We start from the raw sequence: 17948 nt of genomic DNA, 5'->3' as shown, positions 1-17948 counted from the left end.
AGCGGAACTGTAATTTCAATGTGTTTATCGCGAAAGAGGTATTGTAAATATTTTATTTTCAATAGTGCGTGTACTTCTTTACTGTATGTATAATTAACAGAATAGAGACAACTATATTTTAAAAGGATAAAATCGCCTGTTACTTATCTTGTCATTTTTCTGCATGTTTTTTTTACAAGCTTTTTTTGTTGTTAGTTTAAAAAAGTAAATTGTCTTCAAATCTGGCAAGCCGAATCCCACACACTTCTAGTTATTAGATTGATTTGAAAGTTGATACGGATATATAAAATAGTCTTTATGACAATGCAAATACAGTGAATAAAAAATATATTCCAATAAGGCATTGGCAATTTTTTTTTCATCTGTTATTGTTTCTTGTACTGAATAACGTTGAAAATGAATTGGTCTGCCTTGTATTATATATATTGAATACTATCAACATGTTTTGGACGCGTATCGTAGTGAGGGATCCGATGACATGGGGAGCACGGCAAGATGTAGATTTTTATTAATCCGATTGCTAGATTCGGTACGTTTCCACCCACTTTTATCAAGCGATCTAGCATAAATATGTCACATCTAGAAAATAAACAAAACACAAAGTTTGCATCTTTTAACTTGTCAAACATCTTTGGCGTCATCTGACGACGCAGTTCGACGACAAAATTTAAAAAAGGACAGAACAGCTGGCCGCTCTAATTAGAATTTTCCGAATTACACAACGTCGCGAACATTTTTCGTAACGTTGTCCCCGCATATTTTAGGGAAAATGACGTAAAACTGTAATATACTAAAGCGGCGGGCTAAGTGATTTTTTTATCTTTTGCGCAAAAATATTTTTGCGGAGGTACACTTTGCTCGTAACAGTGTTTTAGGTGATATCTTAAACTCACTAGAACTTACCAAAGTATTATTTTATGTGTCAGCAACGCGGCGAAAGTTTGAGCTTAAACTTTGTAATGACGTACCTGTAACAGAAAAATAAACTGCTTAGCCTTCCTTTATCTCAGCAGAAAGAAACAAATTAAGAAGTGCCAATTGATGTACCGAACAATCATATCAGTAATTCAGTATCCTTTTTGCTGTAGTTTTCGATTTTATAAAAGATTAGTTTAAAGAGAGGACCATGAAGGTGAACTACATTAATAATGTTACTCTCTCTCTAAGACACACTTCAGTCTCCTTTTAATGTACAAATTGGGCAAATTACGATCTAGTTCCAGTGGTTGATGTATTTTCTGGAAATTCCCAAGGATGTTTTTTTGCGAAATCAAGGAATTTCAATTAACTATTAGACGTAAAGGTTTTATTAAATGGGCGCAGATAAAGGCTACTCCCACTAATATGATAAATGCGAAAGTCTGTTTGTTTGTTTGTTACCTTTTCACGTCTAAACCGCTGAACCGATTTAGATGAAATTCGGTATACAGATTTGAGCCCCGGGGAAGGACTTAGGATATTTTTATCCAGGAAAATTGCAAAGTTCCCGGTTAACGATTTATTCGCAACGGAGTCGTGGGTAATAGGGTAGCAAAGACATAAATTGTTGTGTCTTGTTTCATAGCCAATAGACGGGTACGTCGGCCACGTTTCTTTCGACCCATGAATATATTCCGAGCCATATCTAATAGTCTTGGCCAACAGGTGGAGTCGGCGCTCTGCCAAAACATTTGCTTTCAAATTGACTGCACTCTAACAAAATTTCGTTTGGTCTCGCAACTTGCAGTATACTGCATTGCAATTAAATTCACTTAGTGAAATTTCTTTTAAAAATAAATTGGTATCTATTGGTGTTGGTTGATGAATTAATAACTAAGAGGTATTTTCATAACAGCGCAAAGAGTTTAAGTAACTCAACTTGACTGACAGCCTATAGCCTAACGTACTGGTTCCACCATCAACGTAATAGAGGTGCATTAGGAAGAAATTTAACGAAATTCCCACGGGATACGGAACTGACCCTTTTTGTATTCTATACGGGAGCAAAACCGTGGGCTTCAACTACTTCTTAACAAAAGTCATTTATCATAATATAACTCTAAACTAAGATAAGATAAAATAATACTCGTAGCACATCCAAAGTTGGCGACTAAAAAGTCCCACGAAACACTAAACGTGAACAAAACACTTAGAACCCTCGTGTATGAACAATGACACACGCAACAGTTAGGTTCTGCCTTAAAGAAACAACAGGTAACTGGCTGACGGCCAAAAGAGGCTCTACGCCGGCCTCTACGCTTTGCTACGAGCCAACGATCGTAGCTTCGCTACGGTACACTTACTGATTTTCACTTGGTGCCAACAAGTTGGAGTGCAGTCCAGTTATATTTTATACATTGTGTGTAAAAATTAAACTTAACATCGCTGTTAATTCTACTAATATTATAAATGCGAAAGTTTGTGAATACATTATAAATAAATAAAATAAATATCACGGGACAATTCATACCAATTGACCTAGTCCCAAAGTAAGCTTAGCAAGGCTTGTATTATGAGTACTAAGCAACGGATAAATATAATTTAATAGATATAGAAACATACTTAAAAACATAGAAAACACCCAAGACCCGAGAACAAACATTCAGATTTTTCATACAAATATCTGCCACGACACGGGAATCGAACCCGGGACCTCAAGCCTCGTAGTCAGGTTTTCTAACCACTAGGCCATCTGGTCGTCAAATTATGTCTCTGTATAGTTGTTACTGTGATAATAAAATTATCTGGCAGTAATATCATGGTATTCTGGCCAGGATCTTCTCTGTAGAACGGAATTCCTCAACGCTTTATGACATCAACTTAAAACATAGTTCGTATATGTAATTTGAATGACAATGCTCGTAAAATCAGAAGAAAAGCTTGTACTAAAAATACTATTCTAACAAATTGGTAATTTCTAATAGTTACATCAATAACATCAAACATGCGATGCACAGACGCAGGATTCTTGCGTGTTTGCAGCAACGTAATTAATTTTAACTCGTGCAAATACAATTTCGTAAACACATCTCCGAACAACTAAGCGAATTAAGGCGTGTAAAGTTTTTGTATAACCGCAGACAGTCGGAGCGATTCTCCGTATTCATTATATTCGTCGCCAAAGAACGCAGTCGGGGTTAAGCGGGCGTATCATGCCGTCGTTTACAAATTTTATTACTTACCTACCTCGTCTTTTGTTCTGCTTTACGGGCTCCTCATTTTGAGCCAGATTGCTCAGCTACCAGCAGCCTTTTATTACGTCTGCATGCTTTGATTTAGTTCCGTTTGATTACACAAACACGTTTTTAAGAGCATCTAAGTATAAAATAATTATAAGTAATAAAAAAAATATGCTTAATGTTGTACCAAAAAGCGTTTTTTTTTTTTTTATCAATGGCTATTACTATATTCTCCTCGTTGACGTTTACTAGAATATTACTTTTATTGTTATCGGAGCTCAAAACAAGTATTAAATTTTAAGTCAGTCGGACCACTGTAATGAAATAACTTGGTAGTCTCGCTAGGAGAAGTTATCACAAGTCATTTTGTGACTCCTATAAAACATTTTCTCAAAAATGGCGAAACTCTCAAATTTAGCCATTTAAACCACTCGACTAATGCTAAGCAATTATATTGTCTACTGCCAGGCCTAGGCAATAATACCAGTAGTACTATTGAAAATATTTTGAATTCATTTTAAAGTACGTTTCCGCAACGCGTATTACATCTCTCGATTTAATAAAAAAAAAAGGTTATTACAAAGAAAAAAACATTAGTGGATATGTCTGGTATGACAAAACGAAAGTTCAAAAACAAAATCTATGAAATTTTAATATGTATAGTGTAAATCTAAATAAGTCATTTCAACCACATATTTTAGTGGAAGTTTATTTAAACAGTTGCATTACATAATGATTTGTAGGCACATCTTACGTACCTATCAAATCTATGTTACGTACGTCATAGCTCACTATTTAAAATAAAACAATTAAATTAAAAAAAATAACAGTGACAGTTAATAGGGAATATTACGCAAAGCTCTGCGCAGGGGGCGACACTAGCGTAAAACCCCATGACAACGTCAGGTCTCTTCTTCTTCTTAACAGGGTAATAACATTCCCTGAATATGGCGACCGGTACTCTTATTGATCAGTTCTCTTTATATTTTGTCGCCATGACAGATCATGAGCAAAGAGTATTAATACTTATAGAAAACATGACATATTTATTATTAGTAACAAAATAACATGATAATTATTTACATCGATATTAACGATATTTCCAAAAAAAATATTGAAATAATAATTTATTATGATATTACAAAGCATCCTACGGGCATTTAAGATACTCCAAAAACTGTTTATGGTTTTGTGCTAGATCTGCACTCTGACGGCAGAAAATTGCAGTAATATTCCCTATTAGGGAGTATGTGCATGTACTTAAGTTTGTATTTAATTTATAAGTACCTAGGTAAATATTGTATACATTTGCTTCTGTTTGCTCTCCTTGTAATAAATAAATAGCACATTATCCAAATCTCTCACCAAAAACCCACCTTATTTTTTATTGCCCCAAAAACTTTACCAACTGTTGTAATTCCCGACACGATATAACAAATTCAAGTGCTCGTCATGTTCTGCCGGATGAGGGATCGATACTGGTACTGGAAAATACAAATTCGTAAGACATCACGGCGAATGAATTATAAACGGGTACCACGTACGCACGACTCGTAATTCACTCCGTTTAATATGTCCGCGGCCCTGCAGGGCTACTACGAAACTCGAAACTCGAAGTTCGTGTTGTACGGTCCCTCTCACTCTTGTATTAAATAGTACAAGTGTCTGAGGGACCGCACGACACGATCTTCGAGTTTCAAGTTTCGTAGTAGCCCTGCTGCATGGCAGCGTTGGAAATTAAATAAATGATGCCTCGTCAAAATATTATGCGAAAAGGCGACATATTAGAGCATTCGAAAATTGTCACAGGTTGCAGACTGAGGAAGCTTTGTTTATTACGAATCATCTTTGTAAATAACTTCAGTTGGTCGTCACGCGAACAGTTGTTATAAAGTTCTGTTTGCGCACTAAAACCTCTTTCGGTTGTATGTGTGCTCTCTGGTAAGAGAAACAAAGTGTCGAGTCATTAGTGTCAGACAATTGACTGCCTTTCATCCACCCCAAAGGAAAATAAAAAAAAACTACTATTTACAGTCAAAATATTCCGCAAGACATTTCATCATCATCGGCCAAACTCCGGACCAGGTCAGTGCACTGCACTATTTAAAAAATTTTTTGGTAAAGCTACTCTTACACACCCCGAAAATCATCGACATCTATGTATAGTCGAGTTCATAAACTTGTGAGCAAAAATTTGACCAAAAATACCTGAACACGACTCTATTGACAATAGCATAGAAGCGTGTTCAAATATTTTTGATCAAAAATTTGCTCACAAGTTTATGAACTCGACTGTACATAAGGTACATAGAAAGAGAAAGAATAATTATAAAGAATAGAGAATATTTTATAAAGAATATTTGTATTGTATTGTATAGATGTCAATGCCGAAAATTGCCTATTATATTCAAATTCAAATTCAAATTCAAATTCAAAAAATTCAAATTCAAATTCAAATTCAAATTCATATTCATATTCAAATTCAAATTCAAAATTCAAATGATTTATTCAGTAAATACCACAATGGGCACTTTTACACGTCATTTTTTAAACTACCAAAGACCATTGCCAGAAGAATGAAACCAGAAAGTTTCATAATAATATAATTACAATAAAATAAAAATATATTTACAAGTAAAGAAAAAAATACAAAAAATAATATTACATTGTTTATATCTTATATCAATGCCGAAAATTGCCTATTATATTTACACACCATACCACCTTCCACTAAAAATCGTACGCGTAATGAGCAGAAACGAAAGGTAACAGACTGAGTGGAGCGTAGTAAAAAGCCTTACAACTTCATAATAAGTGGAAGAAGCACATATTTTAATATTATTATGCAACTTATCATTGCGAGTTAAACGAACTCCGTACGGAGTTACTCCCGTTAACCTGGTGATGGTGGGCACTTAGGTCTCGTAGTGAAATTTAAATTTCGATTTTAGAAAACGGTCTTCATTAATATTACTCGCTAAATTCACTCCATTTAATATGTCTATGGTTCTAAAGGCAGAGCGCTGGTAATTAAATAAATGATGTGAATAATATAATATATCTTTCTTTTCTAGAGTGAAATATTTCGGCATCCAAAAATTTACATTATTAACTGAGAAACTTCTATTTACTTAAATAAAATCTTACTTTTTTAATATTGTGCTGGGGTCCATATCGGCACTCATAATGGTTGAAAGTCATAGTCATAGTGTTATATAATATCATAATGTATTGTTTGTCATAAATTATGACAAACAATAATTTTCAGACTTTTTTAAACGGTCTGTCTGTAGAGAACTTTAAAGGTTAGGTAAGGTTAGTTTTTTATAAATTCTGAACAATTAAGGCAAAAATATGACAAACACATTACGACTTCAAAAAGTCATGCGACGAAATACGCACCCATTGTCCAGCAGTCACGTTAAAGCATAGTGCAACCACTTGCGACTTCGGCATGTCCAATAGCATGGAACAATGTCGCGATTCCCATACAAATTACGTACAAATAAGTACATCGTCGGAAAGTTACTCGACTCCACCGCTTTATCGAGAATCTTCGGCAAAGTTTTTACGGTTTGATTTGTTGTAACTTATAGCCTTGGGGTAAGAACACTGGAAGTGACAAATTTCAAGAACATGGTTTAAAAAGTAACAGGGCACCAATTGACCTAATCCCAAAGTAAGCAAAGCTTGTGTTATGGAACTAAATAACGGGTAAACATGTTTTAATATATATTAAATACCCAAAACTTGAGAGTAAACATACGTTTTTCCATATCGTCTCTCTGTCTCGACCGGAGATCGAACCCGGGACTTCAAACTTCATAGTCAAGTTAACTAACCACTGCCAAGTTATAAGATCATATAAAGTGATTTTACAGGATAATTATCCTGTGTGTTAGTCCAGATTATAAATAAATTTGTGCTAAATTTTATCCAGTAAACATTAAATTTCGAAATTAGCACTATCATCAACATAGTATCAATGGAACTATCAGCAGCAAGCCTCTTAGGCTAGGCTTTCGTTGGGTTGTAGTTCATTGATTAAGACCTTACTTTGTGGAGGTTCACATCATCTGTGAACTACCTAATAGTGTTTGCAAATCCAGTAGGTAGGTCGAGATAGAGGAGGAGCTTGATTAAAAGTTTATTGTTCACGAGTGAAATATAAAATCTTACAGAGTTGAATTGAAATATGTCCAAATATTTATTTATATAACTAGCTAACTAACATATAACAAAGAAATTAAAACTGAATTTGAACTAAACTAAACCTGCAAAGTAAACATGTTATCGAAATTTTCAGCCGCAGGCATCGACTCTAGGACACTGGCTGATACTACCGAACTAAACGGCCAGATTAAAAAAAAACTACTGTCTTCTGACACTAGAAAAACAATTGTCCCCATTGTCTGAAAAGCAAACGCCGAAAACTCATAGCTTGTTAAAGCAGAATATTTGCGACAAGTGTTTGTTTGAGCCTGCTCGGCAGCCACTCCTGACTGTTCTGAATGTGGTACCAAAGTGCGCTCTAAGTAACTTCCAGTGCTATATGGCCGTGCTCAGTCACGGCTTCACGCTCGGCGAGTCTACTCGCTTCGCTCCGTTTGAACTCCTTACTTACTTATTTGGGAATGTTTTAAAAGTTCATGGATTACGAAAAGCATTTCACGCGGGAATACTGATATTTTCTTTATTTATTGTGTATTACAAAGTACGAAGTTACATTGAAATTGATTTATTACGATTGATTTTGTTGTTCTTTGTGTTTCATACTTAAAATCCTGAAAATATTTTATGAGTGATCCTTTACGCGTTGTTATTGAGTGTTATTTTTCAGTCAACGATGGTTTTTTTAATACGTCAATTTGCTAAAAAAAAAGTAATTGGACTTAAAGCTTCTTACTCGGGATCATGTCTTTTGCAATTCACCTTGGAAATTAGAAGATAATTTTCTGTATAACGTAAATCTTATCCAATCCGTCGGTCTGTCAGTCGTAACGTCATTAGAGGCACAATGGAGCCGGGGGCTCGGCGGAAATGATCCGTGACGAAAACTCGGCGAAATTAATTTAAAATACTTAGGTGCTTCTGTTTCAAAGACAACTAAAACGTTTGATAAGGAAGCTTAGCGTGACACTTTACAACGGGTGATAATGGCATTCCATTAATTGGACTTAGATTTGGTTAACTAAATTCCCCGTGTTATCGATAGAATGTAATTCTGCCTAATCAACTGACATTTTGACATGATCGGGTTTTGATCAGTGCGATAATTAAGTCTGTAGTGGAGTTGCGAACTGGCAAAATGGAACACATTGCTAGAATGGTATCGGCAGAACGGAAAGTTCCAGGCTGAGAGAAGGGGATGTGTTAATATCGTGGAAACTTTAAGATGTATCTTCGTATGGTAAAATAATATTTGTTCTGAGCATGCTGAAATGCCATGTAAGACAGCAAGTTTTTTTGTAACATTAACAATTATTTCAAACATTTAATTTAAATACACACTAAAGATTAACGATAGACTTTGTCAAAAACTATAAATATCATTGGAACTATGACTAGTGTTTATTATCGTAACAATAATACATACACTCTTGTGCTATAAAATTCAACACTAGTTTCGATTTGCGCGTGCGCGCGCTCCTGCAGCAGGACTACTACATGGTCCACATGCACACGCACGTTGCGGCGCATGCCGAGGGAGGTCGAGGGCGACCCTGCCAAGAGCACAGCCTAAGGTATCGCCAATATTTGGAACAATTAAATTTTTTCTTAAACAAATATAAAATTTTACTCGCAAATGTGATGAAAAACATTGTATGTCGCACGGGCGGTACTAGAATAACGAACATCGACTCATTAAAGCCCTCAGTCTTCGACTTCGGGCTTCTAATAGACTCTCGTTCGTAATTCCTTATTTACCGCCCTTAAGACACAATGTACTATATTTTTTTATTGCGTTGACTTAGAAATTTGATTTTTCTACTCTTTTCTAAACCCCTCTCTGCTCTCCCCTCTCTCTCTCACTGAACTGAACAGACAGATACGAGTAGATAACTGTCAACAAAGTGATCTTGTAAAGGTTATATGTTTTTCCTTTTGAAAAACACAACCCAAAACACACACACACACACACACACACACACACACACACAACTTAAATTTGTATTGTAATTTAAAACTTCAATAATATAACTCAAAGTGTATAAAAAGTTGCCATAAAATATCTTTCATCGCATGCGCTGCGGAAACTATTGATGATATAACAAAAAAATGTTCTACGATAATAAAGGACAGAACCTTAAAAATAAATCAAAATCCATATTATCATGACGCTTCGATAGTCTACAATGTGTATCTTGCAATGTAGCCCGTTCAGCATTAAATCAAAAACTTCCTATCTCCACTCCTGTTAACACTTTAATCAGTGTTATTGGATTATCTTCCAACAGCGAAGCTCAAAAATATATCGAATGTTCACTGCACGTGCTTAAATAGCATAATCCTTGGAGTAAGAGCCTGAGCATCGTCGCGATTCCCGTCATCGTGGTTCTATAGCTGCTATTGTATGCGGCCGTATTGTGAGCCGGGATTGGTTTCCCAACGAAGAAAACGCAAGGGAATCGATTTAAATTTCCTTGAAAGAACCACGCAACAATAGAGCCTAATACTCGGATTGAACATCTCGAACACAGGATCTCTAATTAAACACGGTACCTATTCATTTTTTTGGCCCACGTTTCTGGGTAGGTAATCATGCGTTAGTCATTGGAAACGGAAGTAGAAGGACGAACTTGGGAAATTTTGTTATAAGTAACTCAAAAGTAACAAATATGCTATAAAGAGTTTTATTGTTACACACAATAGATAATGTGTGGGTATGTGTGGGTTGTTTCTTTTTATTTATTCAAATAAATCTTTATTGTTGACAAAACGAGTAAAGCATGATTTTTTTTTTATATCTAAAAAACATGAAGATATGATGAACGTTTCAAATTTTGATATCGTATGCCACGACTACCAGTTTTAGTTAAATTTTTCTAGAGAGAGCGGGAAATAATATTAACTAGTAATATTAATTGTCTACAATAAAGTAATAAATAAATAATAAATAAAATGTTAAAGTTTATCGAATGACGAAAAATATCATTACGAAATGGATCTGTAGTATACTTTTGTCCACACATTGGTTTTCATTCCAGTGTTATAGACAAATGGAAACTAAACTTTATTATAACGCTTATCGCGATAAACAAAAAAACCCTGACTAGCTGCCAACGCTTTCATCTCTTCAGTTTATTTTATCAGTAAGCTAGTGTACGAAGAAGGCCTTTTTTTTAAACTCCCGCGGGATACAGAGCTATGTTATATTTTATTATTCCATGGAGGCAAAACCGCGTCTAAAAATTTATCCGTAAAAAAATAAGTGTTAGTTAGGTACTATTCGAAATAATTACCTTTTTTATAAAATTCCGTTATTGTGAAATAAAATCAAGATCTTGCCATAAAACTACTCGAAATTTAGCATATAGAGTAGTCGAGGAACGAGAGGCAGCACTAAATTTTAGTGTTAAGATAAAAGTCATAACCCCATAATACCGCAGCCATATCCACACTTTCATATTCATTGACCGTAAAAGTATTTTCTATTTTGCGAGATTGAATTTTCGCTAACATTGTTTGTAGGCGCTCTCTCAGGTAGATCACAGTTTTATTTTTGCGCTGTATATTATGTTACTTGGTAGTCCGAATATAGTATTGTGAGTGTAGGGTTGCTGCCAAAACAATGCTACGGGAATTATCTACAATACAATATTAAGACTCTTTAGTGAACACCACACATATGCTATGTACATTCGTGGTCCATATAATGTTCTAGAGACAATTACTAACTTTTTAATTATTTGTAATGAAGCACGATCTCTAAGGTGCTAACAAATTAAGTACCAATATTTTAAGAGATGCTGATCAAAACAATAAACTGTAAATATAAATTAAGAAAACTTTTTATACGATATTTTTGTTTTAATTTCCTGAACTAAATAAATAAAATTTGAGTGACAAGATATTTAATAGATTCGATTTGTAGCATTCGAACATGGTGGATGTAGACGATATATAATTTTGGTATTTCTGCTTCTTTGGCTAGTTGAAGTATAATTTTGATAGTGTTTTATGCGACGATTAACCTTAACAGTGAACAGTGATCACAAAATTCTATATTGCTCTCGTGTCTGACATTTTTTAATGCGCAAGTGGTCTCCGCGTGGTTTCTGGAATTTTGCTATCAAGTTGCAAAAACTACAGTCACCGTACAACATGCATAAGAAGAAGATATTTATCTTTAATTTAACTGACATTGGCCCAAGCCTTATGGCCGCCATTAAGAGGAATAAATAAGATATTTAATACTTTCTGTCAAGTGAACCTGTCGTTAGTCATAAACGTCAACGATTGGCGGAAAACTATTAGTAAGCATATGGTAAGCATTATGTGACCATGGACGTATGTGACAAACATGGACATGGATCCTATGTGACATGGATCTATGTGTGTGTGGACATTTATTTTTCTAAGTGAAGTGGTCAGTTACTCGTAACCGTCAAGACTTTCAAAGAAGTTTTAATTGCTATTAATTATCTTATTAACAGGATGTTTTGACGCACCAAATTTGATTCTCTAATTATCTCCAAAAAGTATCATAAACATTTAAATATTTTATACTTAAGTCTACTACTAGAGACGAGTACTATCAGCTATAAAAATAATGGTACCTAATTTGTTAGCACCTTATATATGATAACGAATGTGTGCATGTGTGTTTGATATCAATTCTGAATAAATATTTACTGTTTCAGAAATAAACTAATTTATGTCAAATTAAAGTAATTATGGAAAATGATGCATTATGCCATACAAAATTTGGGCAAACTATAGAGAACCACTTGATGGGCAATTCAAAAAACATTTCGTGACAATACAAAAATACACAAAGCTATTCTCCGACAAAAGTGCGAGTATTTGAGTATTACAACTGGGCAAAAGGTGGCCAAATACATTAGATGACGATACACATTTCCGTGCGCTCTCCCGCAACTCAAATGAGGCTGTAGAGACTTCTACCTTTTTTGAGGTGGTGATAAAATTCTAGTTTTACTGCTTTATCATTTATTCATCATTATTTAGATATAAAATAAACAGTTCGGCTATTCCCTTACGGGGAAATAAGGGGGTTGTCCTATTTTACAAACACGTTGCATAGGTACTTGTGAGTTTTGAACTGTCAAATAATCAAGAAAGTTTGTAGAACTACAACATAATGATTATATTTTACACGACCAAGAAGAAAATTTAGTTTTAAATAAATTAAAGGCCTGAAGCTAGCAAACAAAGATTGTATCGAGTCAGGATTAAAAAAGAACAATATTAGCAGAGCCCTGCTTCTATAATAATCAAAATATAATGTTGTAAATAGTGTTGGATCATTGTCATTTTATATTGGTTCTATAGGACTCTCTTAATATTTAATTTTATTTGCATTATTTATTCGCTGTCATAAGGGGAATAAAAAATACGTATGTATGTAGCTGTTTATTTATTACGATTTTTTAAATATAACTTTGTGACAGACAGACCGATGGACAAACGGGACATTAAAATGATTCTGTTCCCTTTCCTTATTACCCTTCTGGTACGGCGCCCTGAAAAGTATTCTGTAAGATATTTATCTTCTTATATACAATTTATAAAGGAATCAGACCCTATCGGCGCCTGAAACATATTATGTGTATTGACTGCGGTTCAGACAGGCTCTGGGTCAATAAATCGAGCTCCGATTGTATTAAGGACCTGAATGTAACTTCGAGGTCGAAAGTCTGTCGAGTTCTATACTTGTTAAAGTAAATCTTCATTGAGTTGGTTATTTACGCACAGCTGTGGTATTTTGCGCCGTCTGGATTATTATGTGTGTTCTTTGATTATTGTTATAAATAGTCCATCTGACTTAAGATGACGTATTTCATATTCATACATATACCTAATTTCACAAACTGCAGGCCTGCGTCCGAAAGTCATCATGAAAAAACGCGGTCCCTCAATGACATAACATAACATGTACGTATATAATAATCTCCATTATAAGCTTGTATCGGATGCATCTCTTTCTACCACCATCTTGTATTGTTTTACAGAAATATGGTGTCTACATTATTGACCCTCCTAACTGCTCCAAAAAGGAAGTGTTACCAACAATTGACTACGTGTAAACTAATTGTCTGCAGTGGTATTGAAGCAGACGATAGGCATTCCAAAGCGATCCGAAGCACCCTTCAGCCTATAAACAGTCATCTACGTACAATTTAGGTACCGTCTAACGTGAAATTTCCAAAGCGATTAACATAACGAACATTTGATCGAAGACAATAAGAAAAATGTGTTATTTTTATTGGTCTGTGCAATTTTTGTTGAAGGCAAAGTTTATTCAACGATTCTCTTATACTCACAAGCAGAAATCAAAAATTGTTATGTCACTGTCATTTTTTTTACAAAAAAAAATTCTTTCTGCTTTTATTTGACTGAAATTCTGCATGCCATGGCTACCAAAATAACTGGGATGAACATGCAACTGGGAAATTGGGAATAGGAATATTCAAGCACTGATGTTCACTACTTCAATAGAATAGTGTTTGATTGAACTTTCGGTGTTCAATTGGAGTTTCGGCTTGGGCAGAAAATCTACCGAAACTGGTAGAGACGCCGAAACTAGGTTCGTGATCTTGCGTCCGGCATTCGAGAGCAACCGACGTCGTGCAGTGGCTCCGATTTCAGCACATCCGTTAATTTGTCGTGCCTACTTTGTTATTTAACCAGGCCATCCGTCCATCTTGGTGACGTCCTACGCTGCGTTTGCCAATCTTCAGTCTCCATTCGAGAGATTTTCAGCCCCAACGGCCACCTGCTGGCTTACGATGGACGCAGGCTTCTTTCAACCGAACGGGTTGCCTATATCCAACAGTGGGCGTCCTACCTACCTACCTATTTATTATTATTGATGTCCCATTGCTGGGCAAAGACCTCCCCCCATGTCCTCCATTCATTAATTTTGTTTTCATTCATGTGTATGTTATTTCACATTAAATAGAATATTCCTTTGTTAAGAGTTAATGTACTGTTTATCTTATCCAATAGCTATTTCTCTCAACATAAACACAAATTTACAAAAACTAAAATGAACGTAAATTCAAAAATCTAGAATCGTCCTCAAATTAAGTTTCAGTTTCGTCCGAAACCAGTTCTAGTCTTACACTACAAACTAACCCAAGCGTGTTCGTTTATTCACGAATGCTACAGCACCAAAATGCATTCTCTCGTCGCCATGCAAGACCGACTTGATTGTCTAATGGGTCGGATCGTCACATATGACGTCATTGTCCTTCACTGAATGGCTTTCATGCAATAAATACCTATACCTATGTACCTGAGATACCTATTGTCCATCCAATTGATTACAGTTCTCATCATGTACTTGGTACATACAAAGGCGTAATGGGCGACGCGTATGATAAGTAATTAGAGGGTTGGTAAGCCGATTATAGGTAGATTCATTCACGAAGACGCGTGCCGTGGTTCTTATTACAATGTCATTAATGGCTAATTTTGACAAAATCATGCATCTTCGTGGATGGCACTGGTATAATGGAGATTACGCTATTTAAGGCTACAGTGATAATGCAAGCAATATTCTGAGAGATTTCAGATATCCATGACAATAATTACAATCTTCAAATCAAATCTAAATAAACAATTGATATCCTTACTAATATTATAAATGAGGATCTGTGTTATCACCTCAAGCTTATTCGATTTAGCTTTGATATGTAATTACCCTGGGTCTTACCACGTTCTTACGTAGGATATTTTTTATCCCGGGAAATGGCACAGTTCCCGCGAGATAGCTGTAAACGAATTCTTCATAGACAGAGTTGCGGGCCACAGCTAGTGATCCTTAATGTTTTTACTTTACTCCACCGCTACCACAAAAAGCGACGCAAGTGAAGCGACGCAAGCAAAGCGACACCATTTTCGTCAGTACTCGTAATATCTTGTCGTATCGCTATTTCTGTGGTATCTATGTTACAAGCCGTGGTGGCCTAGTGGTTTGACCTATCGCCTCTCAAGCAGAGGGTCGTGGGTTCAAACCCCGGCTCGTACCTCTGAGTTTTTCGAAATTCATGTGCGGAATTACATTTGAAATTTACCACGAGCTATGCGGTGAAGGAAAACATCGTGAGGAAACCTGCACAAACCTGCGAAGCAATTCAATGGTGTGTGTGAAGTTCCCAATCCGCACTGGGCCCGCGTGGGAACTATGGCCCAAGCCCTCTTGTTCTGAGAGGAGGCCTGTGCCCAGCAGTGGGACGTATATAGGCTGGGATGATGACCAGTTTTTCACGACAAATACAAGTGTGCTCATTCTAAAGCAATTCATACAAAAACTAAATTGTAAACTTCTTATCAAAAATAACAAAGTTAGAGCAAGTCTTAAGTCTTTAGACTGTGGGATACCACACGTTTACGTTTGATCAATTCGTTCCAAACAAAAAGCACCATAGTGCCAGTTTAAACCGATTGCCTCAAATCCAAAGGCATTTATCAATGAAATAATTCATTCTCGTTTGTCGCAGCTTAAAAATGCGCTAGGCTTAATGTCACATTTTTTTCCATTAGTGCGACATCGCGGACACCCCTGTGGGACAAATCGGCTACCTGTTGCGACGTATGCAAACTCTTCCATTTAGTACAACCACGCAAATTGTTCTTTAGTTTACTTCGGTAGATATCCTATTCGCAAACTACGTAGGGGTATTGATCTACAGATGGGTGCGATTGACTGTATCTTTAAGATTTACAGTCGATGTTGTTTTCGTCTGCAATGTCGCAAAAATACTCGTATTGAAATAAATAAGGTCATATATTTAACCTAGACTCGATTTGCTATTTAAAATAAATGGTTTTAATTTTTCATTATAAACAATGCATTTAGTACGCAATAATGCACTAGCGCGCGTAATGTATTTGCTGTATGATGTATGGTGGTATTAATGAACATTTTTTTTTGTTTTTAGGATAATAAAGCCTACCTCCAAGAAAAAGCCGCTATGCTAAGAACATTCAACTAATTCAGTGCCCTATGTTTGAAAAGACAAAAATACCTACTTACCGAATATTTTTAACGATCGCCCGTCTGAATGAAAAGAAAATGTTTTCAATGCTGTATACCTATTGTGCGGCACTCTATACATCTAACAATAAGTACTTTGGGAGGCAGCTTATTATGATCATTTTTCCATTATTATCTGTCTATGTAAAAAATCATTCCCTATTCACTTTATGTAAGTATTTAATATTATCAAGAGGAATGGCAGGGAACAAAGTCAGAATATTAAAAAGCCTTTTCAGTTGAAAAGATTGTGATATCTGATATATATTGGTAAATAATATACGAAGAAGCGGTTCGTAGATTGATTATAATTAATTTTTAATACAAGCTTTTTTGGTGAATCTGCTTTTTTAACCGACCTCAAAAAAAGGAGGAGGTTATCAATTCAGTGGTCTTTTTATGTTTGTTAGGTACCTCAGAACTCCGTCATTTATATTTGCTATGCTTTATTACATAACACCAAGACTAGGTATAACAAGAAACATACATTAAGGTTTCTTTGGGTCGTCAAGCTTATACTCTATCTTTGAATGAGCCAAAAGTTGACCAGGCGTCGTCATTATTTTTATAATAATTTAAGAATTGCACTATTATCGGTGAAGCAATTAGCTTTTTGATTTTTTTTACTCCATTGTTGACTTTTATTTGATTAAAATAGTGGAGTATTCGCAGTTCCTTTAGTTCCTTATTCCTTTCATACTAATTAATAATTCTCCTTTTTCGTACTGCCAAAGGAACTACTGCGAATAATGCGAAATAATTTAATTTTATTTTAGTTTTCTACTTCTTCTCCTCTTTTCATTTTTCTCCTCTAAAATATAAAAAACAAACTATCGTTCCAATGGGTGTGTCTCGACATATTTTCATGATTCGAACTGTTTTTAAAAAGTAGCTTTCTTTTCTCCCCAACCAATCTCAATACCTTTTCATTATTTTTTTTTTCAGTCCAACATCTTTTCATTCTCCTCCAGTATACTGCGTATATACGCGCATAAAAAATATCTATTATTTTTGACATGTCTCTACTGGAAAGGCTACAAATTATTTTTTATGTATCATGTCAGTAACAAAGTACGGTTTCACGGATAGCAATATTGTTCATTGATATAAAACAACAGATACCACATCGAATACTTTTTAATAAACAATCGCACAAAAATACGTCAAAAAATTAAAAACCAATCCACGCGTTTGAAAAGACAACAGAATTTAATTAAAACTGCATGCGGTTCATGATTCTTCGTGTCTAAAGTAAATACTGCAACCAGATACAATATTTTTTCTAAAATAAAATCTTGTAAATTTAATTAGACTAATTCAATAATTAAGTTAACTGATAATGCATTATATTCTACAACATTAACTGAACTTGAAACTTAATTTTTTGACTCACATTTAATATGTGATTCTGTATAAGTATTTTCAGAATTTTCAACAACGTCATTGTGTCTCATTGAAACCTTTAAAGGTACTGGAAACCAATTACGTTTACAAACGGCTCAAATCACTCTATCCTTCGTACAATACCTCGGATTACAGAAGGCACAGCCGAGTCTTTAGGTAAC

The 17948-nt window shown here is 35.1% G+C and overlaps 1 protein-coding gene across 2 annotated transcripts in view; it reads right to left on the bottom strand.

Annotated features, from left to right (window-relative positions):
- heph (polypyrimidine tract-binding protein 1 heph) overlaps positions 1-17948 on the bottom strand; it is a 458299-nt gene that overhangs the window by 282913 nt on the left and 157438 nt on the right. Inside the window, exon 4 of one of the 2 annotated variants that reach the window (XM_074094991.1) lies at positions 904-968. The exons of the other annotated variant lie outside the window; for it this stretch is intronic. The gene's annotated coding sequence lies outside the window, so the exon portion shown is untranslated. The remainder of the gene's footprint in view (positions 1-903; positions 969-17948) is intronic. 2 annotated transcript variants of the gene reach the window in all.

Source organism: Choristoneura fumiferana, chromosome 12, assembly GCF_025370935.1.
Source record: "Choristoneura fumiferana chromosome 12, NRCan_CFum_1, whole genome shotgun sequence".
NCBI lineage: Eukaryota > Metazoa > Arthropoda > Insecta > Lepidoptera > Tortricidae > Choristoneura > Choristoneura fumiferana.
The sequence above is the reverse complement of the archived record's forward strand: the minus strand, read 5'-3'. Positions and strand labels throughout refer to the sequence as shown.